The 26,089-nt window shown below is 40.2% G+C and overlaps 1 protein-coding gene across 1 annotated transcript in view; it reads left to right on the top strand.

Moving 5' to 3' along the window:
- Positions 1–26,089, top strand: part of SPPL2A (signal peptide peptidase like 2A) — a 155,977-nt gene that overhangs the window by 79,760 nt on the left and 50,128 nt on the right. The window lies entirely within an intron of this gene.

Raw genomic sequence — 26,089 nt, 5'->3', positions numbered from 1 at the left:
GTCTATCACCCAGCCACCCCATCCCTCCCACCCCCCACCACTCCAGCAACCCTCAGTTTGTTTCCTGAGATTAAGAATTCCTCATATCAGTGAGGTCATATGATACATGTCTTTCTCTGATTGACTTATTTCACTCAGCATAACACCCTCCAGTTCCATCCACGTCATTGCAAATGGCAAGATCTCATTCCTTTTGATGGCTGCATAATATTCCATTGTGTGTATATACCACATCTTCTTTATCCATTCATCTGTCGATGGACATCTTGGCTCTTTCCACAGTTTGGCTATTGTGGACATTGCTGCTATAAACATTGGGGTGCACGTACCCCTTTGGATCCCTACATTTGTATCTTTGGGGTAAATACCCAGTAGTGCAATTGCTGGATCATATAGTAGCTCTATTTTCTTTTTCTTTGAACTGTATTTAAAGTATATTTATTTTGTGGATTGTACTAAATTTCTAGAATAATTTTTATTCCAACCCACATTTAAGAATTGAATATATAGCTAGTACAGTACTCTAGACTTGGCCGCAGAGTGAATGTTGACAAGAGTAGGGTTTCAAGAACACTTTAATAAGCAGATCCCAAATAACATAAACAAAAATATACTTAAGTACTTACTTTATAACAAATTATCTTTATATAGCACCTTAGATACAAATACTTAGTGGTTATGAAATTATAAAGATTGATATTTCAAGCAGCATGGTCTGTGACCAAAAGAGAAATCACATTCCTCTTGCAAATCACCTGCTCTAAGCTCTATTTTCAACTGTTTGAGGAACCTCCATACTGTTTTCCAGAGTGGTTGCACCAGCTTGCATTCCCACCAACAGTGTAGGAGGGTTCCCCTTTCTCCGCATCCCCGACAACATCTGTCGTTTCCCGACTTGTTAATTTTAGCCATTCTGACTGGTGTGAGGTGGTATCTCATTGAGGTTTTGATTTGGATTTCCCTGATGCCGAGCGATGTTGAGCACTTTTTCATGTGTCTGTTGGCCATTTGGATGTCTTCTTTGGAAAAATGTCTGTTCATGTCTTCTGCCCATTTCTTGATTGGATTATTTGTTCTTTAGGTGTTGAGTTTGATAAGTTCTTTATAGATTTTGGATACTAGCCCTTTATCTGATATGTCATTTGCAAATATTTTCTCCCATTCTGTCGGTTGTCTTTTGGTTTTGGACTGTTTCTTTTGCTGTGCAAAAGCTTTTTATCTTGATGAAATCCCAATAGTTCATTTTTGCCCTGGCTTCCCTTGCCTTTGGCGATGTTTCTAGGAAGTTGCTGCGGCTGAGGTCGAAGAGGTTGCTGCCTGTCTTCTCCTTTAGGATTTTGATGGACTCCTGTCTCACATTTAGGTCTTTCCACCATTTGGAGTCTATTTTTGTGTGTGGTATAAGGAAAGGGTCCAGTTTCATTCTTCTGCATGTGGCTGTCCAATTTTCCCAACACCATTTGTTGAAGAGACTGTCTTTTTTCCATTGGACATTCTTTCCTGCTTTGTCAAAGATGAGTTGACCATAGAGTTGAGTGTCCATTTCTGGGCTCTCGATTCTGTTCCATTGATCTATGTGTCTGTTTTTGTGCCAGTACCATAGTGTCTTGATGATGACAGCTTTGTAATAGAGCTGGAAGTCCGGAATTGTGATGCCGCCAGCTTTGCTTTTCTTTTTCAAGATTCCTCTGGCTATTCGGGGTCTCTTCTGGTTCCATACAAATTTTAGGATTATTTGTTCCATTTCTTTGAAAAAAGTGGATGGTATTTTGATGGGGATTGCAGTGAATGTGTAGATTGCTCTAGGTAGCACTGACATCTTCACAATGTTTGTTCTTCCAATCCATAAGCATGGAAAGTTTTTCCATTTCTTTGTGTCTTCCTCAATTTCTTTCATGAGTATTTTATAGTTTTCTGAGTACAGATCCTTTGCCTCTTTGGTTAAATTTATTCCTAGGTATCTTATGGTTTTGGGTGCAATTGTAAATGGGATCGACTCCTTGATTTGTCTCTCTTCTGTCTTGTTGTTGGTGTATAGGAATGCCACTGATTTCTGTGCATTGATTTTATATCCTGCTACTTTACTGAATTCCTGTATGAGTTCTAGCAGTTTTGGGGTAGAGTCTTTTGGGTTTTCCACGTAAAGTATCATATCATCTGCAAAGAGTGAGAGTTTGACTTCCTCTTTGCCGATTTGGATGCCTTTGATTTCTTTTTGTTGTCTGATTGCTGTGGCTAGGACTTCTAATACTATGTTGAATAGCAGTGGTGATAGTGGACAGCCCTGCCGCGTTCCTGACCTTAGGGGAAAAGCTCTCAGCTTTTCCCCATTGAGAATGATATTCGCTGTAGGTTTTTCATAGATGGCTTTTGTGATATTGAGGTATGTACCCTCTATCCCTATACTCTGAAGAGTTTTGATCAAGAAAGGATGCTGTACTTTGTCAAATGCTTTTTCTGCATCTACTGAGAGGATCATATGATTCTTGTTCTTTCTTTTGTTAATGTATTGTATCACGTTGATTGATTTGTGAATGTTGAGCCAGCCTTGCAGCCCAGGGATAAATCCCACTTGGTCATGGTGAATAATCCTTTTAATGTACTGTTGGATCCTATTGGCTTGTATTTTGGTGAGAATTTTTGCATCCATGTTCATCAAGGATATGGGTCTGTAATTCTCCTTTTTGATGGGGTCTTTGTCTCGTTTTGGGATCAAGGTAATTTTGGCCTCATAAATTGAGTTTGGAAGTTTTCCTTCCATTTCTATTTTTTGGAACAGTTTCAGGAGAATAGGTATTAATTCTTCTTTAAATGTCTGATAGAAATCCCCTGGGGAGCCATCTGGCCCTGGGCTTTTGTTTGTTGGGAGATTTTTGATGACTGCTTCAATTTCCTTAGTCGTTATAGGTCTGTTCAGGTTTTCTATTTCTTCCTGGTTCAATTTTGGTAGTGGATACATCTCTAGGAATGCATCCATTTCTTCCAGGTTATCTAATTTGCTGGCATAGAATTGCTCATAATATGTTCTTAGAATTGTTTGTATTTCTTTGGTGTTGGTTGTGATCTCTCCTCTTTCATTCATGATTTTGTTGATTTGGGTCATTTCTCTTTTCTTTTTGATAAGTCTGGTCAGGGGTTTATCAATCTTGTTAATTCTTTCAAAGAACCAGCTCCTAGTTTCGTTGATCTGTTCTACTGTCCTTTTTGTTTCTAGTTCATTGATTTCTGCTCTGATCTTTATTAATTCTCTTCTCCTGCTGGGTTTAGGCTTTATTTGCTGTTCTTTCTCCAGCTCCTTTAGGTGTAGGGTTAGGTTGTGTATTTGAGACCTTTCTTGTTTCTTGAGAAAGGCTTGTATTGCTATACTGCCTTTGCTGTATCCCAAAGATTTTGAACAGTTGTGTTTTCATTTTCATTGGTTTCCATGAATTTTTTTAATTCTTCTTTAATTTCCTGGTTGACCCATTCATTCTTTAGTAGGATGCTCTTTAGCCTCCATGTATTTAGGTTGTTTCCAACTTTCCTCTTGTGATTGAGTTCTAGTTTCAAAGCATTGTGGTCTGAAAATATGCAGGGAATAATCCCAATCTTTTGGTGGTGGTTGAGACCTGATTTGTGACCTAGGATGTGATCAATTCTGGAGAATGCTCCATGGGCACTAGAGAAGAATGTGTATTCCGTTGCTTTGGGATGGAATGTTCTGAATATGTCTGTGAAGTCCATTTGGTCCAGTGTGTCATTTAAAGTCTTTATTTCCTTGTTGATCTTTTGCTTAGATGATCTGTCCATTTCAGTCAGGGGGGTATTAAAGTCCCCCGGTATTATTGTATTGTTGTCAATGTGTTTCTTTGCTTTTGTTATTAATTGCCTTATGTAATTGGCTGCTCCCATGTTAGGGTAGATATTTACAATTGTTAGATCTTCTTGTTGGATAGTCCCTTTAAGTAGGATATAGTGTCCTTCTTCATCTCTTATTACAGTCTTTGTTTTAAAATCTAATTTGTCTGATATAAGGATTGCCACCCCAGCTTTCTTTTGGTGTCCATTAGCATGGTAAATGGTTTTCCACCCCCTCACTTTCAATCTGGGGGTGTCTTTGCGTCTAAAATGAGTCTCTTGCAGACAGCATATTGATGGGTCTTGTTTTTTAATCCAATCGGATAGCCTTTGTCTTTTGATTGGGGCATTGAGCCCATTTACATTCAGGGTAACTATTGAAAGGTATAAATTTAGTGCCATTGTATTGCCTGTAAGGTGACTGTGACTGTATATTGTCTGTGTTCCTTTCTGAACTGTGCTGCTTTTAGGCTCTCTCTTTGCTTAGAGGACCCCTTTCAATATTTCTTGTAGGGCTGGTTTTGTGTTTGCAAATTCCTTTAGTTTTTGTTTGTCCTGGAAGCTTTTTATCTCTCCTTCAATTTTCAATGAGAGCCTAGCTGGATTTCGTATTCTTGGCTGCATATTTTTCTCGTTTAGTGCTCTGAAGATATCATGCCAGTCCTTTCTGGCCTGCCAGGTGTCTGTGGATAGGTCTCTTGCCAATCTAATGTTTCTACCATTGTAGGTTACATATCTCTTCTCCCGAGCTGCTTTCAGGATTTTCTCTTTGTCTCTGAGACTCGTAAGTTTTACTATTAGATGCCGGGGTGTTGACCTATTTTTATTGATTTTGAGAGGGGTTCTCTGTGCCTCCTGGATTTTGATGCCTGTTTCCTTCCTCACATTAGGGAAGTTCTCTGCTATAATTTGCTCCAATATACCTTCTGCCCCTCTCTCTCTTTCTTCTTCTTCTGGGATCCCAATTATTCTAATGTTGTTTCGTCTTATCGTATCGCTTATCTCTCGAATTCTGCCCTTGTGATCCTGTAGTTGTTTCTCTCTCTTTTTCTCAGCCTCTTTATTTTCCATCATTTGGTCTTCTATATCACTGATTCTCTCTTCTGCCTCATTTATCCTAGCAGTTAGTGCCCCCATTTTTGATTGCGCCTCATTAATAGCCTTTTTGATTTCGACTTGGTTAGATTTTAGTTCTTTTATTTCTCCAGAAAGGGTTTCTCTAATAACTTCCACGCTTTTTTCAAGCCCAGCTAGTATCTTTAAAGTCATGAATCTGAACTCTAGGTCTGACATCATACTAATGTCCGTATTGAGTAGGTCCCTGGCTGACGGTACTACCTCTTGTTCTTTTTGCTGAGGTGATTTTTTTTGTCTTGTCATTTTGTCCAGAGGAGACTCTGGCAGCTTAGCTCAGAAGATAGCTTTGGGTGAGGCAAAATCTCAGGGTTTCATGGATTCCTCTCCAAAATAGTACTGTGAATGTTTTTTCCATGAATAGAGCTACATTCATTATTTTCAGTGTTCGGTTGGCTTAGTATTCTTGGTCACTTCATTGCAGTGATAGGTATGATGGGAAATGGATACAGGAAGCAACCTGTGTCCATCACTGGAAAAATGGATAAATCAGGGTGCTGTTTATATTCAAGCCGTGGCCTGAGGAGTAGGTGTCTAATTCAGCACACACATCTGGGAGGCTGCTGAGACAGCCTCCACACTGAGCCTGGCAGCGCCATCTTGGGGCTCCCGCGCCTGCCTCTATTTTCTTTTTAAAGCTGATTTACCACACAAGCATATTATGAAAAAAAATTTCAGTGAAATTATATAAAATACCCTGAATTTATCATCTTACCCTCTCCAAGTGTTGGCCTAGTCCAAGTTAATCTATGTTCCATGGAGCATAGTGGTTCAGTTCCAGACTGACCTAAGGTTTGGTCTGAAAGTTTGATCCTCTCTACAAGCTCAGAGAGATCCAAATCTTGGTTGGCCTAGAAATAATCTATACTCTCCAGAAATCCTCCAATGAGAATTAACTGGAGACAAGTTAAAATCAGAACAGTCACCAAGGTTTAGACCAGGAATCAGAATTTCTTACTTTGTGACATTCTACCTTCATTTAAAAAAAAAAAAGCTAAAAAAATTATTTTGTGCATAAATGCAAGATACAACAGACAATAATACCCACAACACTTTCTCCCATACTCTGCCTAGTCCACAGTAGTTGGTTAGAGCCATGTGACTAGCTCTGGTCAGTGTGCTGTGAGCGGAATTGATGTGTGTCACTTCTAGGCTGAGACAGAAAAAGGCTGATGTCTGATTCTCTACATTTTCTTCTTTTTCCTCTCTGACTTGAGGGGTCTCATAGGTCCCTAAGTGACTATGTGGAGCAAAACCCACTGCCTACCTACCTGGAACAATGTATCAGTGAGAAGTCAATTTTTGTTGTGTTAAGCCACTGAGATTTGGGAGTTGTTTGTTATAACTTAGTCTGTCTTAATTCACAACAGTTTCCTCAATGCAACATGTTCTTTTACTATTCATGCTTTTGCACACACTGTTCGCAATGTCTAAAAAGGTCTTTGCACCTTATTCATCAATCCAATTCCTATTTACAGTCTGAGATCCAGCCCCAATATCTTCTCCTGTCAATGCAGCATGCCATATAGGGGGAAGAGTTTGGGTTTCAGAATTTGCTAGGCTCAGGTTCAAACGTGAGTTCCGTCTCTTGAAAGCTAAGCAACTTTAGGAAAGTGATTTAACCTTTTTCTGCTTGAGTTTCCTCATCTATAAAGTGAGAATAATACTTCATTGGGTTTGGCACCTAGGGAAAAAAATCAACAAATATTAGCCGTATTCTCAGGCGACTACTACCCCAGCTAAATTCAGATGCGTTTTCCTCTGGGTTCCCATACCACCTTTATTATAACACTTAACCATCTTCCAGTATGGTTTTTGTTTTTGTTTTTGTTTTAGTTCAAGCCCCACTTTGGGTGTAGAGCCTACTTGAAAAAAAAAATATTTTTTTAAAGATTTTATTTATGTATTTATTTGTCAGAGAGAGAGAGAGTGAGAGAGCACAAGCAGGGGGAGCAGCATGCAGAGCAGGCAAGAGAGAAGCAGGCTCCTAGCTGAGCAAGGAGCCTGATGCTGGACTCCATCCCAGGACCATGGGATCATGACCTGAGCCGAAGGCAGATGCTTCACCGACTGAGCCACCCAGGAATCCCAATAAAGAAAATATTTTTTAAAAATAAAATAAGGGGCACCTGGGTGGCTCAGTTGGTTAAGTGTCTGCCTTCAGCTCAGGTCATGATCTCACGGTCCTGGGATTGAGCAGCCCTGAGATGGCCTCCCTGCTCAGCGGGGAGCCTTCTTCTCCCTCTCCCTCTGCTCCTCCCCCCACCCTGTGTTCTTTCTCTCTCTCAAATAAATATAAATAAAATCTTTTAAAAACATTAAAAGAAAAAAGAAAATAAAAGAGAAACCATTTTAACCTACTTGCTATAAGACATCTCATTCCTACTGCAGCCTCGGCCTCCTTCTCTTATGGCAGACTGGCTACCTATTCATCACTATTTGTGTTCTCTGCTATAGCACACTTCTGGAAAACATTTATCAGTTCTCTTGCCACTAGAAAGAGCTTCATGATTAGTTCTCACCAATGGAAAGTAAGCAGAAATGATGTACCTACTTCCAAGCCTAACCCATAAAATACCTGTCTTGAGGTTCTCCCTCACTCTTTTAGTCCCTTCAGTTGGATGCAGAGGAAATCAGTAGAGGATTCCAAGGCCCAAGAAGATACTGGAGCCACAGACGGGAAATCCTTGGAGCTTGAGTCCCTGAATGACTGTGTAAGCTTCCACCCACCTGATCCCACACAATTCATGTTGGGACTGTGATATGAATAAGAAATTATTGTGTTTAGCCATTGAATTTGGATTCTTAATAATACTCAAAACCTTATATTCACCGATCTAAGGGCTGGGATAAAAAGCACTTAGGCAGCTTGGTACACCCCAGTCATCACCCCCGATCTATAAGGGCCTACACCAGCAGGTCCTCTTGTCAGTGCCAACCACTGGGCTCCTGTGTTTCCCACCACTTCCTCCTTGACACAGATCTAACCTGGGACCTGGCTGGTGCTGCCCAGGAAAGAACTAAGGGGTTGTATTTCCTCATGCACGTGAGGTGCCCTGCTCTGGTAATGGGTATTGCTTCCTGAGCCTGAGTTCCAGTACTTTCTGTGAAGCTCAGTCCTGCTTTTAGAGTTTGTAGGTTAATATTCTAGGAATAGACCTCGCTTTGCTTTTGCTGGGTCCTGCACCAGAACTATAAACCCTTCTCCAAGAGGCCATTCCACACTGATTAACCACCATAAGCAGAATAAGCCAGCTTCTTGCCTGTTTGGACTCTTGAGTCTCACCTACCTTCTGCATATCCTGCCTTCCCCAGTCACCCTGGGAAACCTCGTTCTACCCTGGTGCTCTAGTTGGCAGACCAAGTATTTAGTTCAACTATGTCCATTTTGCCTGCATTTCACTGAGGCCCCTTTGCCCCTTCGAGTACCAGAGCCTTTACTTTAAGCTGGGCCCGCACCTACCTTTTACCACCTGATATGGGTGGGTCTGGAGCCAGGTATCCTCCTGACCTGTCTCTCCAGCCTAATCAGTGGGGCCTCACAGAGGAGTTTGGAGATAGCACCGTTCAGAGGTCATCAGGGTATGTTGGTTTTTTTTTTTTTTTTTGCTATTTAATATTTTCTTGATGCTTTTTGTGATAGTGTTTTAATCATAGACCATCACAAATACATTAATGGTTTAGGGCCTTATGTTTTTATAAGATATAAATACACTGCATTTTAGTGCATGCTTGGCATACACACGTTATTTTATTATTCTAAATAAAGCCTACCAGGACCTCAGCCTGACATCTGATGACTCAATATACAAGTTTACAAAAGTCCCAGCCAGTTGTCCTACTGTACAACCACCACGAACACAAGCTCTTAAAGTGTCTTCCTTCTTTAATCTCACTTTTGTCCTTCACTCCTTCCTGATAATGCCTTGCTTTCATTAGCCAGCCTGTATCTTTACTGTCCAGTAACTAGACCTAGTTGTTGCCAGACAATGACTTCTATTACTGAGCTTAAGGAAGTCAAAAAATAAAATCAAACCCCACTGCCTGTAGGTACAAATTGTCAATTGTCAATTCTCAGGAAAGGAACCGCTAGAAGGAGTCTGTCCTATACTCCTGGCAGCAGCAGTGACAATAAAAGCCTCACCCTGCAGATGTCCTGGAAACACCCAGTTTCCATCCTGGAAGGGCAGAGCATTGCATTTGCACTCAAACTCTACTACCTACACTGAGGATGTTCGTAGATCCCAGTAAAGGTAGCTCACACTGAGTGCTAAATATGTGCCAGACACCGTACTGCACATTTTATGTATTCACTTACTCATTGCAGCATTTTTACAAGGCAAGTGCTATTACTATCACTTCTATTTTACAGATAAGGAAACTGAGGTTTATATGCTTTATGTAACTTGGTCAGTGTCACAGTGTGTCAATTAGGATGAATTCAGCTACAAGAAATAAAAATTGGTGGCACGTGGCTTATAACAGTACTTCTTAAATTTTAATGTGCATAAGAATTATCTGGGATCTTGTTAAACTAACAATTCTAATTCAGTAGTTTGGGGGTGGGAGTGGGATTCATAATTTTTAATAAGCAACCAAGTGATGCCAGTGCTGGCCTGCAGACCATATTCAGCTTAGCAAGTGTTTAACCATAAGAACATTTACTGTCTACTTAATGAGAGATTAGGAGGTAGGCCCTTCGATGATTGGTTCAGCAGCTCTACAACATCCTTTAGGACACAAACTCTTTCCATCTTTCTGATGTGCCGTGATAAATAAGGTGACTTTTTTACCTGAGGTTATTTCCTCATGGTCACAGGATGGCCATCACTGCACCAAGTGTCACATCTGCATGTGGCTACAAACACAATTCATTCCCTGAGACTAGACATGTTGCCAGCTCAAAAAAATTCTAGCAAGGAAGACATGGGGGTGGGTGGGAGCGGAGGTGGGGAAAGTGGAGATGGGTAGGCATTATACAGGGTCTGCTTTGGCTAAGAAATAGTATAACCAGGATTCAAACCCATCTGTGTCCGAAGCTACACTACCTTTCATTTGTTTAATTAAGTATAGCTGAGGGGACTTGGAGTCATCTCAGAAGGAAAGCCTAGAATGTGATTGTCCTAAACATGCTCATTTCTGATGACTTGTACATGCCAGCCTGAAGCATGAATGCAGTGTCAAAAAAGGGAATACATCTGCTTGGAGCCTAGAGGTGAAGAGCCAAGTAAGCACCGTATAGTTGCAAGGATTCTGCTCAGCAGACAACTGTTCTTCTATGGGGCGATTTTCAGCTGGATTAGACATACATATAAAATATCCCTTAAAATGATTTATCTTGACTCCATGCTCACCAGGAAAATTTCTGATTTATCATTTGATCTGCCAGGTGATCAGACACCAGGAAGAGGGGGTGGTTCCCTGGTGAGTCTACACAAGTTATTGTTTCTCTGAGAATACGTGGTTCTCACTGGAAATAAGTATTTGGACAGAGAGAAGAGCTCAGAGACATACCCATGTCCAAATCAAAACTTATGCAATGAAAGTGGAACCACAAATCACTATAAAAGGAACAAACTGTTTAGGAGATGTTGGGAAAACTGGCTCCCCATTTGGGAGAAATTTTTTAAACAAAATTTCAAAAACACAATGAGATATCAGTCTCCATCAGTTAGACTGGTCCCTCAGGGAACATGGAAGAGGGTGTTCACTGCAGCATTGTTTATGGTGCTGGGAAGTTGGAGGCAACATGGATTGCCATTACTGAGAAAGTGAATAGAGGCAACTGATTCTACATAACACATAACAATAAGAACAGATCTTCAAAACATAGTAATGACAAAAGATAGAATGTAATACTATTGATGTGAACTAAAAATACAAGCACACAAAGTAATACACAATTTGCCTAACACATTCAAATAAAAAGTTACACATAAAATATATTAAAGTGCCTGTGGGGGTGGGGGAATGGGAGTAAAGTATGATGATCAAAAGGAATGGATGGATAATGGATGGATGGATATATAAATAGGACAGAGGGGTCTTGGAGGGACCAATAATGATAACATGCCAATAACTGAAGAATGGCATTGACTCAACCTTAAGTTCCCAACAAATCAGAACATTCAGGCAAGCACATACACAGATATATATTTATCTATATAGTGTGCATATATAGATAGAAATTTTTAAAAGCTAAAAATGAATACGTGGAGATTTTGTTTGTTCATTAGTTTTCTTGTGACTTTCTTTTTTTTTTAATTTTTTATTGTTATGTTAATCACCATATATTACATCATTTGTTTTGGTGTAGTGTTCCATGATTCATTGTTTGTTCATAATTCTTGTGACTTTCTATAGATGTCCTGACAAAAATAAGTATCAGGGCCATGCCAAGCTGTGTCAGAACCCAGACCAGGCCTGAAGAGACATCCAAGTCAGCTTCCCTGAGTAATCCACCTTCCTAGTCCACAACCACTGTGTCTCTCTCTAACTACAGTCATAAGTCTGGGAGGTTTTTTGTTTTTGTTTTTGTTTTAAGATTTTTTTTTTTAATTTTAGAGAGAAAGAGAGTGTGAGTGAGCACGAGCAGGAAGGGCAGAGACAGAGGGAGAGAGAATCTCAAACACACTCTGCTGAGCACGGAACCCAACAAGGGGTTCGATCTCACGACCCTGAGATCATCACCCTGAGACCAAGGTCACCAAGATCACTACCCTGAGACCAGGAGCTTAACTGACTGTGCCACCCAGGCACCCCTGGGAGATTTTATGTATGTATGTATGTATGTATGTATGTATTTGACAGAGAGAGAGATAGCAAGGGCAGGAACACAAGCAGGGTGAGTGGGAGAGGGAGAAGCAGGCTTCCTGCTGAGCAGGGAGCCCAATGCGGCACTTGATTCCAGGACCCTGGGACCATGAAGTGAGCCGAAGGCAGACGCCTAACCGACTGAGCCAGCCAGGCACCCCACCCCTGGGAGATTTTAATTAGTAAAGTAGAATATCATCTTTCTGTCTAGTTAGAAGATATCTTTCTTTCCCTTCAGGAGGTTATACATGTTCATTTTTATTTTTACTCAGTTACTATTTCTTTGTGTAAGTTCTTCAATTAATGGAAAAAGTCAGGCTGTTAATATCTTCTCATCTGCACTAATATATTGCTTTCATATGGTCACTGCTATTACTGCTATAGGTAATTTTCCTGGTCTATGTAGGTTTTTTTTGGTGTGAAGGTAGATATATTTTTATGTTTTAGAAATAACTCCTGATACTTAAGGGATAACATTTAAGGCAAAGACACTATAAATAGAAAACTAGCTCACTGAATTGTAAACTGGCATTTGGAATGGAAAAAAAAAAAAAACTGAGTGTGTCCTTAAGTGGAAGAGAATGTTTGCACAGGAGGCCAACTGTTGTTTTAAATTAACCTTGATGCTAGGATTTAACCCTTTGCTCCAGAGGACATTAAATAGGTTAATTTCTAACCAATTGGAACCAAAGGGTGACAGGGGCAAAATTATGAAAATTCCTTGGTCGTGCTTGAATTTGGAAATTCTGTAATCTAAGGTGCTAAGCAAAATGTCAAGACAAATCCTTTTTGGCCTGGCTTTGTATAAAAGTAAGTTGTAAAATGCATACCCATATATTTAAGGGAAACACCTGCACAAGCAAAGAAAACTGTTAAAATATCTCCTTGATATAAAAATCCAAATGCACGTACATATACTTTCCAAACAACCAACAGAGAACTTAGAATAGCTAAAAATGTAAGTGCTTGCATGGTGTGCTTCTTATAGCTCCAGTCCCTCTCTAAAATAACATGATGACTTTGTGGCTTTATGCTTTCTTCTTAAGATGCCATTTATATGCGTGCAGGCGTAGCTCACTGCTAGTGACTGGTGTTCCAGTTTGCCTTTAGGCTAGTCTAGCTGGGAATGAGGTTTACAGATGCCAGATACTCCAGGCTCTTATCTCAGGTAAGATGTAGAGCCCAAAGGCAAGATCATAACATTCTCATTGCATGCCCTTTGGACAAAAATCTGTGACCAAAGTCACTGTAGTTCTAGAAATAAAAAGTGGAATCAGTCCAATCAAAATGCCAGTATGAGGAAATAATGCAATAAAGGATTAGAGGAAGTATGTTTTCCTAGACAAACAAAGGGAAATATTTGAAACCAGGACTATTAAATTGATAAGGAGTAGTCTGGGAAAGAGGCACATCTTTAGGATTTTATTCAAAGACCCAAATCGATTACATTATTTAACCAACTGCTGAGAAAAAGAATATGCCAGCTACTATCATTTGTCTTGTAGTACTTTCCAATTTGAGAATGAAATTTGGAAAAGCGAAGGAAAGGCATAGAAATTATTAGGGGAAGCTAATGCTAGGAAGTAAGTTTGAGAAGATTATGCCTTGTACCTACTCTCCAGATTTTAGGCAAAGAAAGGGCTATTAACAAGGCGACTATTAAATTTCTCATCCAGATATTCTGAGAGTGAAAGAGAACACTGTTAGTAAATATGCAAGAGCAGGAGGTGTAAGCCAAGAATGTTCCAGGCAAACTGTATATAGGTGTACTCTAACTATAAACATGATGTTACCTCAGAGGCACTAGAAATATGCTTAGCCAGTATCTGAACTTCTACAGTTAGAGCTCTATTCCTTTGACTTATACCAACAAGGGGATTGTCTCCGTTTCCATAAAATTACTCCTGGGAAAAGTAATCACTAAGTCATTTATATTTTAACATAAATAAACTCTTCAGATTCTTCCCAAAGGGCAACTATGGAGAGAGGGCAGAGCCAGTGTGTAGAACTCTGCACTTTTTGTTCGGCTGAGGGAAGAGGAAAAAGAATACTGCGTGTGAGAGTACTCCTGGCCGTTAAGACCAAGCCTTGACCCGAGAAATATACAAGGAACCAAGGTGCCAGCCGAGCCTCCTCAGCCCAAAGGATCTATGCTTATCCGAGCCCAGGGGACACATGTTCCCCTAAAGATCCCATCTCTTGCAGGATATAAAGAATGCTCATGAATCATCCTGCTCCAAGCTTAAGAAGCTCACAGTGTAACTGCCATTTTTATAATGTTCAGACATTACTTTCTCTCCACCACACAGAATTAACTAGGGAAAAGTCCCTGGTCAGATCAAGTTCTGATGGCACCACACTCCATACAGAGTGGGAGTACTGGGGAAGTAGGGGGTGAAGAACCCTGAGTTAACCCTACAAAGCATACTTTCTCACAGAAAAGAGTAAGGGATTGTTTTGCATTTCTTGACTCTGAGCAATTTATATCTCAGATTTAATCACTATTTAATGTGAATCTGGAGTACTGAAAACAACCACAAAATAAATAAATAAATAAAGTCTCTAGGCTATAATTTGGGCCGTTTTTGACCAGTAATTTGCATCAACCCCATCCTTGCTTTTCACAACAACAGGTTATACAAGCAAGGTAATAGCCAGTGACCACTCACTTTTTATGAATATATAAATGAACTGAAGGATGTCTCTGGGTAAGATTACAGGTTTTATGTAAAGCTACTTTCAGAAATAAGGTCCTGAAATAGAAACTTACAATCTGAGCAGAAATCAAATGGCTCCAGAATGCCTGTACTAAGGTGTTCTTGCCAAAAGATCTGCTAGGGCAAAGGCACCATCCACAAAAAGGCTAAGAACCAGAGCCCAGCCTATACTAAACCCCAGCAAGATTTGCTGCTTAAAGCAGCCCTGTCCAATAGAAACTTCTGCAGTGATGGGAATATTCTGTATCTGTGCTGCCCAACATGGTGGCTATTAGCCACATGTGGGTATTGAACAACTGAAGAAGTGAACAACTGAAATGTAGCCATTACAACTGAAGAAGTGAATTTTTTAAAAAGATTTTATTTATTTATTTGAGAGAGAGAGCACAAGTTGGGGGGAGAGAGGGGCAGAAGGAGAGGGAGAAGCAGGCTCCCCACTGACGTTGGGATCCCAACGTGGGGCTTGATTCCAGCCCCAAGAACTGAATTTTTAATTTTATTTTAATAATTTAAATTAATTTTATTTAAATTTAATTAGTTTTTTATTTTTATTTGAGTGGCTGACCCACAGTGTTACATTAATTTCAGGTGTACAACATAGTGATTTGACAATTTTATCCATTATGCTATGCTTACCACACATGTAGCTACCATGTATCACCATACAACACTACTACAATATTTTTTACTATATTCCTTATACCATGTCTTTTATTCCCACATCTTATTCATTCCACAACTGGAAACCTCTATTTCCCACTCCCCTTCACCCATTTTGCCACTGCCCTCCCCTCCAGCAACCATCAGTTTGTTCTCTTTATTTACGGTTCTGATTCTGCTTTTTGTTTGTTTATTCATTTGGGTTTTTTTTAATTCCACATAATAGTGAAATCACATGGTATTTGTCTTTCTCAATTTGACTTATTTCACTTAGCATAGTATCCTCTAGGTCCATCCATGTTGTCACAAATGGCATTGTCTCATCCTTTTTATGGCTGTGTAATATTCTATCATAACATATACCACATCTTCCTTATTGATGGATTCTGAGGTTGCTTCCATATCTTGGCTATTGTAAATAATGCTGCTGTAAAAATAGGGGTGCATATATCTTTTTGAATTAGTGTTTTCATTCTCTTTGGGTAAATACCCAGTATGGAATTTTTGGATCATAGGATATTTCTATTTGTAATTTTTTGAGGAATCTCCATTCTGTTTTCCCCAGTGGCTGCACCAATTCACATTCCCGACAATACACAAGGATTCCTTTCTGTCCACATCCTCACCAACACTTGCTATTTCTTATGGTTTTGATTTTAGCCATTCTGACAGGTGTGAGGTAAAGATCTCATTGTGTTTCGATTTTCATTTCCCTGATGAGAAATTTCATTAATTTAAACTCAAATAGTTACCTGTGGCTCATGCTACCAAATCAAGTCTAGAAGTTAAACCAGTGTAAAGAAAGCAATAGGAAGTTACCTTTAAATTCAGCAAGAAGGGGCACCTGGCTGGCTCAGTAGGTTAAGAGTCTGACTCTTGATTTTGGCTCAGGTCATGACCTCAGGGTCGTGAGATAGCGCCCCATGCCCAGCGCGGAGCCTGCTTGGGATTGTCTCTCCCTGTCCCCTTGTTCCTCCCCGACTCTCCCTCCCCTGACATGCAGGCACACACTCACTCCCACTCTCTCTCTCTAAAAAAAATAAAATACATTAGGGGAGGGTATGTGCTATGGTGAGTGTTGTGTATTGTGTAAGACTGATGAATCACAGACCTGTACCCCTGAAACAAATACTACATTATATGTTAATAATAAATAAATAAATAAGCAACATTAATAACTAATAGGGGCACCTGGGTGGCTCAGTCGGTTAAGAGCTGCCTTCGGCTCAGGTCATGATCGCAGGGTCCTGAGATCGAGCCCCTCATCGGGTCCCTACTTGACGGAGAGCCTGCTTTTCCCTCTCCCTCTGCCTGCTGCTCTGTCTACTTGTGCTCTCTATCTCTCTGTCAAATAAATAAATAAAATCTTTTAAATAAATAAATAAGTAATAGCACAAGTCCAAAACAAAAAAATAATAAAATAATAAAATAATAATAATAAATTCATCAAGGAATCTGGCAAGTTACTATTTGATACCTTTATATTTTAACTCTGTAAAAACTGCAATTGCCCTTGTTAAGTTCTCTCAGTTCTTCACAGTGGCCTTCTAGGCCTTACATCATCTGGTCTTCCACCCCTCCCCACCTTCACCCATTACCTCTAGGATCTCAGCTCCTACTACTCTTCCCCTTCCTCACTTGCAACATTCCTGACTCAGGACTTTTGCACTTAACTATTCTCTCTGCCTAGACCATTCTTCTCTTAGCCACCTGCATGGGTTACTCCCTCCTCTCTTTAAAATTAATGCTTAAAAATATTATGTTCTCTATGAGACCTTTCCTGACCACTTTATGAAGAACTGCAATGCTCACCACTGCTGCTCCCCACCCCCCCACACTCCTCTCTTTCCACAGTTTTGTCTCTTTAGTGTTTATCCCTTTCTGGCATACTTCTAACATAATTCACTTACTTCTTTTGTCTATCTTCTCAATTAGAATGTGAGCTCCATGAAGGCAAGAATTTTCATTTGTTTGGTTCACTTCTGTAGTCGGTGATGTGCTCAAAAATTTCTACCAACCAGCTCTTTGGGGGATGAGGAATGCCCTGATTTGTAGCATTTGCCAGTTTTTGTGGTATAAATTTTCCTATTATGACAAATTTCAAGCTACCAGCAAGAAGTTACCAAACATGGAGCTGGGAAGAAATATGTACAATCAGCTGCAATTCGGTACAGCTCCAGCACTAGCTGTGGCCCAGCATCCTAAAACACTTCAAATTTCCCAGGAGCATTTCCACACTTTGCTCTTGATAACAATCACCTGGGGCTCGTAAAACTTAACCAGGCTAAAACCTAGAAAATCCTCTCCACTGGGCATTCTGATTAAGAGGATCTGGGATGGCAACAGAGAATTGATATCTTAGTTAGCATCAACGTAGTCCTGTCCACATCCATCTTCCAACTTGGGTTAGTCCCTCCAAACCTGAAGAACGGCCTTGGGCTAAGAGAGATGGAGAAACCAGCCTATTATCCAAACGAAGGTAGACAGACTCAGGTGAGAAAACCCCTGAGATCCTTCAGCACACCTGTTTTTCCCTCTCTTCCCAGAGGACTTGGAGATGGGGGCCCACTGCAGACATGTTTGGAACCTGGCCTCACAATGGTCCCACTTCTCTAATCCAACAAATATAAAATCCCACTGAAACAGCAAGATACACAGAAGGCTATGTTTCAAGAATGATGTTTAAATTCACCTGGGTGGCTCAGTTGGTTAAGTGTCTGCCTTCGGCTCAGGTCATGATCCCAGCGTCCTGGGATCGAGCCCTGCACTGGGCTCTCTGCTAAGCAGGGAGTCTGCTTCTCCCTCCCTCTCCTCCCTGCTCGTGCTCTCCCCACCCCCAAAATAAATAAGTAAAATATTTTTTAAAAATAAAAAGAAACATTTTCCTTTTGAAAATGTGCACATTCAATTTCTGTATTTATTAAAATTGCAGAGAAATTATATACTAACCAGATCGTGTCCTGTGTCTGCAAAAGTTCACCAGGTCTTAAAATGATGCATGTCTATCATGGATTAATTAGTTATTAATTTGTAAAAAAATAAAAATATTCAACCAAACGTCTGTTCACACTAGGGATTGTATACACAGTAAGACACATCCTCTGCCCACAATCTCAGGACACATGCAAGTAAATGGGCAATGCAGAAGAATAACCTATACCAGCGGTTTAGGGGAAGGGAGTTGCTTTCTGGAAGAAGTGGCATCTGAACTGAGGGTGCAAAGGAGGAATGGGTATTATCCAGGTTAAGGCATAGGTGATGGCACACAGGTATCCCAGAATGTTCAAAGGCCAGGAGTGACTGGAACTTTCAGTGAGATCAGGAAAATGACAAGACCGAGACTGGAGGAACAAGTTCAGGCCAAGTTTTTCATTATTTAAAACACCTGCTCTTCCTTTTTGAATTAATGGAAAGTAGAGGATTACCCAAATGCTCATAAGCAGAGAATGGATAATAAATTGTAGTATATTCATTAAATGCAATGTTCTAAAGCAATTGAATCAACTGATCTACAATCATATGCAACAAGATGATTGATTTTCACAAACATAATGTTGAGAGAAAAGCAAGACACAAAAGAGTACAAATTATATAATTACAAATCATGCAAAGTTTAAGAAGACACAAAATATGTGGTGATAGGAATCAGAAAGCAATTCCAACAGACACATGAAAAGGTGCTCAACATCACTAATCATCAAGGAAATGCAAATCAAAACCACAATGAAATACCACCTCACACCTGCTAGAATGGCTATTATCAAAAGAGACAAGAGGGACATCTGGGTGGCTCAGTTGGTTAAGTGTCTGCCTTCGGCTCAGGTCATGATCTCAGGGTCCTGGAATCGAGCCCCGCATCGGGCTCCTTGCTCAGCCAGGAGTCTGCTTCTCCCTCTCCCTCTACTGCTCCCCCTGCTTGTGTGCACTCTCTCTCTCTCTGTCAAATAAATAAATCTTAAAAAAAAAGACAAGAGATAAGTGTTGGCAAGGGTGTAGAGAAAATGGAACCCTTGTACACTCTTGGTGGGAATATAAATTGGTATAGCCACTGTGGAAAACAACAATCCCACTTCCGGGCATATAACTGAAGGAAATGAAATCACTAACTCAAAGAGATATCAGCACTCCCATGTTCAGTGCAGCACTATTCACAATAGCCAAGACATGGAGACAACCTAAGTATCTGTCAATAAATGAATGGATAAAGAAAATGTGTGGGTATATATACATATATATATACACACACACACATATATACATGGAATATTTTTCAACCATTAAAAAAGAAGGAAATCTTGCCATGGAGAACATGGATGAAACTTGAGGACATCGTGCTAAGTGAAATAAGTCAGAGAAGGACAAATACTATATGAACTCATTTATATATGGAATCTAAAAAAGCCAAACTCACAGATACGGTAGAATTGTGGTTGCCAGGGGCTGGGAGATGGAGGAAATAGGGAGATGTAAATCAAAGGGTACAAACTTTCATTTATAAAATGACTAAGTTCTGGTGATCAAATGTACAGGATGGTGACCATACTTAACAATACTGTTTTTTATACATGAAAGTTGCTCAGAGAGTAAATCTGAAATGTTCTCACCACACATACACTCACACACACAAGGTGACTATATGAGGTAATGTATGTGTTAACTAACCTTATTGTGGCAATCACTTCGCAATCTATATGTATATTGAGTCATCATATTGTAGACCTTAAACTTACACAATGTTATATGTCAGTTACATCTTAACAATGCTTGGTGGGGAAGAAGTCAGAATGCAGTCACTCTTGGGAGCAAATAGTAGCTAGAAAGAAACTCACAAGAGGGACTTTTGAGGAGCTGGTAATGCTGGTTTCTGATCACGTTCTGCATACACAGAAGTGTGGAGTTTGTGAAAGCTCATCATGGTGAACGCTTACAATGTGTGCACTTTCCTGTCAGTATATTATACTTCCAGAAAAAGTTAAGTTAAAGAATATATAGTGCTCTTTTTTTTTAAAGATTTTATGTATTTATTTGAGAGAGAGAGAGAGAGAGAGAGAATGAGAGATAGAAAGCACGAGAGGGAAGAGGGTCAGAGGGTCAGAGGGAGAAGCAGACTCCCCGCTGAGCAGGAAGCCCGATGTGGGACTCGATCCCGGGACTCCAGGATCATGGCCTGAGCCGAAGGCAGTCGCTTAACCAACTGAGCCACCCAGGCGCCCTAGTGCTCTTTTATCTTTGTAAATTGTAAAATACCTCTCTCACTCTTTTCTATTTCCTGTGCTCTTCTCTTTCATTATTGAATTTTTAACTCATGGCCTTAAGTCTGTATCTCGTGACAGTGGGTCACCAGCCTCATTTAAATTGATGTTCCCATGTCAGCTGATCTGAGTGGCTGGAAATGACCAGCTGTAGTTACTGACTGGGTCGCACACTAATGCCTAGACTGGGCTGGCGATGTCACGTGGCCCTATCATTGCGATCTCCGGCATGTACACCTGACACAGAATGCCAGGTGTAGGTTAATGAAAAACATGGAAAAGAAGGGGAAAGCTTAATACTGTCAAGGCTCTGTTAATGAGAAAACATAATTATATGCTTTATATTTTCAGCAAAGAATTCATGGGGGTCAGCCTACACATTGTTATGAATGTAACATTCCTTCCCAATCAGACAATTCATAAAATGTTGACTTAAGATGTTATTTTTATGAATTGTTGTCAGCATTGAACTGGGGAAAGCAAAGCACCGGTTAACAACTGTAAATTTTCCTTATTCACCTGGCACATAATAGAGGCTCAATATAGTTTCCTGAATTATACTGTTAGTCAAAAGTCCTGAGTCTGTCCCCCTGAGTAGCTAATAGTGCATAGATTCATAACAAAATAGAACCAGAAAGGTCATGTGGAAACTATTCTGTTGTATAATGAATGGCATCTTAGAAGCTTGCAAATATCCTTGTGCATCAAAAAGATTTGACTGCATTTACTTGCTGTAGGTGATAGTTTATTAATCTGGAAGCCCCTATAAATAAAGTGACTTGGTTTCAAAAGCCCAGAGCAGTCTCAACATGCCAAGAGAAAATACTGTAGTGCCCAAGCAAGAAAACCATTGTCAGTTAATTCATCTGAAGGCAGAAAGGGATTTTAGTAACATGTGATTTCAATCACTCTGCCTGGGAAGCTTGGAAATGGGCTAGGCTTTGCCATTCCCAGCAACATCTAAAATCAACCACTGCGGCGCCTGGGTGGCTCAGTTGGTTAAGCAACTGCCTTCGGCTCAGGTCATGATCCTGGAGTCCCAGGATCGAGTCCCACATCGGGCTCCCTGCTCAGCAGGGAGTCTGCTTCTCCCTCTGACCCTCTTCCCTCTTGTGCTCTCTGCCTCTCATTCTCTCTCTCTCTCAAATAAATAAATAAAAATCTTTAAAAAAAATTAAAATCACTGCCTCGAAGTCACAGTGATTTATATAGACAATAGCACCTCTTGTTATGCCCCAACACCAGGAACAATATAACTGTAGCTTACAATACACTTTCTTTCAGGAAATTTTTTATAAAACAACTTATTCAAAGAATTCATAAGTAGTCTATAATGTTATTGTACATACGTATCAAGTTATCTTTATTCATTTTTAGTGTAAAATATAACCTGGAAGGAAAAAAATTTTTATCAGGAACTCGGTAAATTTAAAATGTTCAAAAAGTTACATAACTTTAAAATATATATATTTCTGGGCTTAATAATCTTAAGACTCAAAAGAATCATCTTAATATTAAGTCTGCTACTTAAATTTCTTCCTCCTTATTACCAATGAGGAGACCTTCAGATTTTTCTAAGCAAATTAAAAGAACTAGGGGCGCCTGGGTGGCTCAGTCGGTTGAGCGTCTGACTCTTGGTTTTGGCTCAGGTCATGATCTCGGGGACATGGGATCAAACCCCCCGTGTCAGGCTCCAAGCTCAGCAGGGAGTTTCCTTCAGATTCTTTCTCTCTCTCTCCCTCTGCCCCCACCTGTCTCTCTCTCTCTTTTTCTCCTCTCTTTCAAATAATTAAATAAATCTTTAAAAATTTTTTAAAAATAAAAGAACTGACTTTCTTAAAAATTAGATCCAGTGGTTCCTCAAAGTCTAGTCCTGTTTAAGCTTTAGAAGACACTTCAGAAGTAATTTAGTTGAACCTAAAAATATTCAAAACGACAACACAGGCTTCTTAATTATTGGCAAAAGTTCTTAATTAAGCGAACATTTAATTATACAAAGGGGAATCCAATTTACAGACTCTGGATGCTCCCCACTGCACTATCTTTCCAGAATCCTATCTGATTGGGTTTAAGTTCCTGCACCATATCTTGTAGGGGATTTCATATGAATAATTTGACCTATATACTTCCTCATCTGCAAAATGAAAGTAATAATTTACCTCATAAAATTGCTTCAAATGAATTAAATTAGATAATGTATGCAAAAAATAGGTGTAAATGTGAGCTTTAAAATAATAATAATAGTTTATAAGACATTATTACTAAACTTTGCATGGTGTTGCATTCAGGAAGTTCCCTTGTTGGGGTGCCTGGGTGGTGCAATTGGTTAAGCATCTGATTCTTGGTTTCAGCTCAGGTCGTGATCTCAGGGCCCTGCTCTCAGGGTCTTGAAATGGAGCCCCGAATTGGGCTCCATGCTCAGTGCAGAGTCTGCTTCAGACTCTCTCTCCCTCTGCCTCTCCCTGCTGCTTTCTCTGTCTCTTTCTCTCCCTCTCTCTCAAATAAGTACATCTTTAAAGAAGAAGGAGGAGGAGGAGAAGAGGAGGAAGAAGTTCCATTATTGCAAGTTTACAAAGATTTCCTAAGAGAAGTGACCAGAGCTTGAATTTTGGTCTATCACCTTAGGTCACATGCTGCTCCATAACTGTGAAGAGAATTAGGAAATTCTTTCTCCCAATATTTTCAACTACTGAACACTCTTCTGCACTCCCTAAGATTCAAGTTGAATTTAAATTCGCCTCTCATGTAGGAAGTGGCAACTATGTTTGACTGATTGACATAACTCCAATGGGGAGGAATTCTGTCAATAACAGTAATAAATATATGTGAACAGGCGAACAGAAGACCTAGTGATGAAACCATAGCTGTTGGCTCGCCTCTCTGCTCCTAGTCACCTCTTGTGAACCAGGAAGCATTCAAGTCACATGTTCTCCTCAAGGAGAAATGCCTCATAAACAGGTATTAGAGGAGGAAAGCATTTCACCAAAGCCAGGTAGTCTTTACATAAAAGCAATACCAGGAAACTCTAAGCAGCTTTTTAATCTGTGGACAAGATAATTACTGAGACTGAGATGGTAATCATTATTCCCATTAAGAGAGTGATAAGCACAAAAATCAACTCAAAATGCTTTAAAGACTTAAAACATAAGACCACAAACTATAAACCACTTAGAAGAAAACATAGATTCTAACAACCTACAACATTCTATATTTTATCATAGGAAAAAATTCCATTAAGTAAGTATATTTAGAAATAAAAATGATCTTTAATGATATTTGTTTTCTGTTAATTGGATTATTTATTTATTTTAGAGCGAGAGAGAGCACGAGTTGGAGGGGGGAGAGGGAGAAGGAGGAGGCTCCCTGCAGAGCAAGGAGCCCAACGTGGGGCTGGATCCAAGGACCCCAGGATTATGACCCAATCCGAAGGCAGATGCCCAACCGACTGAGCCACCCAGGTGCTCCTGTAATTGGATTTTTATACATAGTTTATTTGTGGAAGAAAAATACTGACTAAAACTTATCCTGGTACTCTCTACCATACCTAACACTTACAGGGAAATTCATGTGGAGGATACACAGAAGTATCCTCCAAATAAGTGTTAATAGCCTTTCCAGTAGTCAAGTCATTACACAAGAATCTTTTAATCCTCCATTAACTCTCCCAGTTTCCTTCACCTCATCCTACATAGGGACTTTGACCAAAGAGACACCCTTCTGGCAGGGGAATTATGACAATATTGATACTTTGGATGACAGCAATAAGACAGCCTTCTATTATTCTTTTCTTTCTCCTTCTCTTCCTCTCCTCCTGCTTTAAAAAAATTTTTTTTTCAGAGTAATTTTACCCACATTATAAACCAGGTAATTTTTACAATAATCATGTGAGGCAGGCAGTACAGGTATTAACTGTCCATATTTTTCAGCTGAGAAAACTAAAGCAGGCAAAGAGAGAGTGTACAAGGAACTGGCCTATAACACAGTTTCTTTGGCTGCAAGCACAAAATTTTCTCCAATTGAGAAGGAAAACTGGGCATACATGTAGACAGGAAAACCAGAGATCCTCAGACAGCCTCAGGAGCCACGCTGGAGATTCACTAGGCAAAGTGCCACTATGAGCAGGAGGGAATATTTAGAGATGAAGTCATCTAGTCCATCACAGCTGTTTTACTAAAGAGGAAACTTGCTTGCCCTCAGCAGCTAGAAAGTGTGAAAAAGAGTCTAGGATCTACAGGCAGGAGACCTGTGTTGTGGCCTCATTGTACCACTAACCTTAGCACCAACCTACCAAGCCATCAACCTGCAGACATTTGACTTGGATGTCCTACAAGAATTTCAAAACATGTCCAAAATATTTCTCTCTGTGTGTCCTCTCCCGTCAACCCCAACTCCTGTGGTGATCATCTCAATAAATGGTCCAGGACAGGATCTTAGCAATCATCCCTCTCCTTCTCTCCTTCATCTCCCATGTCCTCTCAGTTACCAAATTCTACTACAAATCTTTCAGGTCCATCTCTTCTTCCCCATTTCTTCTGCCACTGTCTCGGTTCAGGCCCTTACTATCCCTGGCCTGGGTTAGGTTACCACAGCTGTCTAACAGGTTTCCTGGCTCCCACTCTTGCCCTGTTTCAATCCAACTGCCACCCCGCCTGCCACCACAGAGAGCTTTCTAAACCAAAAAATTGTCACTGCTCTAATTATTATTAATCTGTTTTCCACCAACAATTGGATGAAGCCTAAAGTCCCAAGTAGGATGTCCTAATCTGTTTGTGATTTGGCCTCTGTCCTCTTCTCTCACTTCATCTTTCCCCACTCATAACTTCAGCCAAGCCCAAGTTTACAGTTCCTCCAAGGTCACCTTTGGCTTTGACACTAATGGTTCACTCTTCCTGGAAGCCTCCCCCTTCCCCTGCCCATTGCCTGGCTAAAATTAACTCACCCTTCTAGACTCAGCTTAGGTTGGCATTTCTCCTGGCCACCCCTTTTATATGTTCCTTTGGTACTCCCGTGGCATCTTGTGCAAACGAAAGAGTCATTATTCATCCTGAACTATGTTTGCTCACACATCTGTGTCCCTTGCTAATAAACTCAGCTGTGGGATGGCAGGGAGAGCATCCTATTCAGTGTTTAGAATTAAATATTCATCCAACAAATATTTGAGGACCTACTTTATGCCAGATATTGTAGATATGAGGGATATGGCAGTGAACAAAGCAAAGACACTCCTTGCTATTAAGTGGGAGGCGACATCGCAGATAAATGAACACATAAATAAGCAAGAGAATAGGAGAGTGAAAAGTGCTTTACAGAGAATTAAAATAAGCCACGTGGTAATGAAAGCGACTGGATGGTTCCTTTCGATGGGTATGTCAGGGAATGCCAATGAACCGGTATTGAGAAAAACATTCCAGGAGGGAGGACTACCAGTACAAAAGAACCAAAGGTGGCCATGTGGATGTAAAGCGTGGGAAAGTTGTGAAGATGGGGTCAGAGCAGACAGGGACCATACTATATGAACTTTGTAGGCCAGAGTAGAGTTTTGATTTTGTGCTAAGTGCGATGGGGAGTGACATGATCTGATTTATATCAGGGCTGGTATGTGGATAATGGGCCTCCCGGAGTCTTAAACAGATGTTTGGAGGAGAGAAACATCTGGATACAGAGGTCGCAGCAGTT

Source organism: Zalophus californianus, chromosome 6 (genome assembly GCF_009762305.2).
Source record: "Zalophus californianus isolate mZalCal1 chromosome 6, mZalCal1.pri.v2, whole genome shotgun sequence".
Lineage (NCBI taxonomy): Eukaryota > Metazoa > Chordata > Mammalia > Carnivora > Otariidae > Zalophus > Zalophus californianus.
The sequence above is the reverse complement of the archived record's forward strand: the minus strand, read 5'-3'. Positions and strand labels throughout refer to the sequence as shown.